This window comes from Eulemur rufifrons, chromosome 19 (genome assembly GCF_041146395.1).
Source record: "Eulemur rufifrons isolate Redbay chromosome 19, OSU_ERuf_1, whole genome shotgun sequence".
Taxonomy (NCBI): Eukaryota; Metazoa; Chordata; class Mammalia; order Primates; family Lemuridae; genus Eulemur; species Eulemur rufifrons.
In genome coordinates this window covers 22,669,874-22,672,536 of record NC_091001.1, presented here as the reverse complement: position 1 = coordinate 22,672,536, position 2,663 = coordinate 22,669,874, and the positions used below count along the sequence as shown (strand labels likewise).

Sequence of the window (2,663 nt, the reverse complement as noted above, 5' to 3'; positions counted from 1 at the left end):
TTATCTTATTTTAAAGATCTCCTTAAAATGAAATTGATATTTAAAAATAATTTATTTTGGGATTTATTATATACACAGAAACAAAATGTGTAACAGCAATAGCACAAAGTTCAAGGTGGTAAAAATAGAAATATAATATTAGGATGTTCTTATGATATACATGAAATGGTATAAAATTATTTGAAAATGGGCAATAATATGTTAACTTTTTATACAGTAAACCCCAGGGCAACAACTAAAACAAAACACTATAAAAAACAAACAATAAAAAAGCCCAAGAATGTGTAACTCCAATAAAATAGATAAAATTGAATCATAAAAATATTCAATTAATCCAAAATAAGAAGTGTATTACTTTTCTATTGCTGGATCACAAATTAACCCAAACTTACCAGTGCATACAACTAACATTTATTATCTCACACAGTTTCTCAGAGTCATGAATTCAAGAATGCTTTAGCTGGGTGTTTCTTGCTCGAGGTCTTTCATGAGGTTGTGATTAAGAACATGATTATGCTTGCTTTGGCAGCATATATATTCTAAAATCAGAACTCTACAGAGATTAACATGGCCCCTGCATGAGGGTAACATGCAAACTCATTAAGCATTCCATATTTTTAGAATAAAATAATTATAGTTAACAACAATGTACTGTACATTTCCAAATAGCTAGAAGTGAGTACTTGAAATGTTCTTAATGCATAAAAATGGCAAATACTCGTGGCGATGTGTATTCTAAATAACCTGACTTGATCATTACATATTCTAAGCATGTAACAAAATATCATATGTACCATATGTACCAAAAAATATATACAAATATATATCAATAAAGAGGGACATGATTATTTGGAAAAATCCTCACTTGATAATTGATAAAACTGGTAAATGGCAAATTAATAAGAATGTAGAAGACTTGAAAAATAGTATGAACCAACATGATCTAATTAACATTTATAGAACATTTTACCCCAAACGGCAGATTATACATTCATTTTAGGTGACATGGACTGTATACCAAGATCAACAATATTTTATGTCATGAAACAAGTCTCAATAAATTTAAAAGTATGTTCTCTGACCACAATGAATTTAAATTCAAATTCAATAATAGTAAAATAGCTGAAAGATCCCTAAATATTTGGAAACTAGACAACAAACTTCTAAATAACTCACAGGTTGAAGAAGAAATACAAAGGAAATTAGAAAATATTTTCAACTGAATAAAAGGAAAACATGACATATCAAAATGTGTGGCGTATAATTAAATTTGTATTTGTAGCACTAAATGCATATATTTGAAAAGTAGCAAGTTTACCACTAATATTCAAACTACCACTTTAAGGAACCAAGTGTCCATCAACACATGAAAGGATTAATAAAATGTGGTATATGTATACCATGGAGTTCTACTCATCCATGACAAACAGTGGTGATCTAGCACCTCTTGTGTTATCCTGGATAGAGCTGGAGCCCATTCTACTCAGTGAAGTATTACAAGAATGGAAAAACAAGCACCACATGTACTCACCATCAAATTGGTATTGACTGACTTAACTGACCAACACTTAAGTGCACATTTGGTAGTAACATTCATCAGGTGTCGAGCAGGTGGAAGGGGGAGGAGGGGATGGGTATATTCACATCTAATGGGTGCAGTGCACACCATTTGGGGGATGGACACGCTTGAAGCTCTGACTTGGGTGGGGCAAAGGCAATATACATAACCTAAGCATTTGTACCCCCATAATAGGCTGAAATAAAAAAAAAATTAAGAAAAGGAACTATAGAAAGAATAGCAAGTTACACCCAAAGTAAGAAAATAAAAAGAAATAATAAAGATAAAAAGGAATTCAACAAAATAGAAAATACACTATAAAAGAGAAAATTGATGAAACCTAAACCTGATTCTTTGAGATCAGTAAAATAAAAAGCCTCTAGAAAGAGTGATCATGTTTGAGAGAAAATACAAAATACAAATTACCAATATCAAGAATAAGTGAGGAGACATCAGCACAGAACTTATCAAGATTTTAAAAAGCTAGGAATAGCTTACAGTAATAAGTTTAACAATTCAGATGAAATGAACAAATTCCTTAAAAAACAAAGTAACAACATTCATACTGAATTTATATGGATTACATATACTTCACTATATTAACATACTAGGAAAGAAAAACCACATAATCATCTCAATAGATGCACAAAAAGCATTTGACAAAATGCAACACCCATTCATGATAAAGATGCTCAGCAAACTATTAGTATTAATAAAATAGATTTTCCTTAAATAGATAAATAATTGCCACAGGACATAATCATGGAAGACTGAATGCTTCCTTTCTAAGATTGGGAACAAAGCAAAGATTTCCACTTAAATCACTTCTATTTAATTTTTAATTCAGTCTTCACCAGTGCAATGAGACAAGAAAAAGAAATAAAATGTATATAGATTAAAAAGAAAGAAATAAAACCATCTTTAATTACAAATAACATGATTATCCAGGTAGAACATTCTAAGGAATTAATAGCAAAGCAATAAAAAGTAGTAAATGAATTTAGTAAAATTTCAGGATACAAAGTCAATATATAAAATCAATTCTTTTTCTATATGCCAACAGCAAACAATTGGAAATTGTGATAAAATAATATTTACAATAGCA

The 2,663-nt window shown here is 29.8% G+C and overlaps 1 non-coding gene across 1 annotated transcript; it reads left to right on the top strand.

Moving 5' to 3' along the window:
• The first annotated feature begins 513 nt into the window (after positions 1–513).
• Positions 514–619, top strand: LOC138400413 (U6 spliceosomal RNA). The gene has a single exon (XR_011236303.1). It is a non-coding gene; the product is annotated as a U6 spliceosomal RNA (small nuclear RNA).
• The last annotated feature ends 2,044 nt before the right edge of the window (positions 620–2,663 follow it).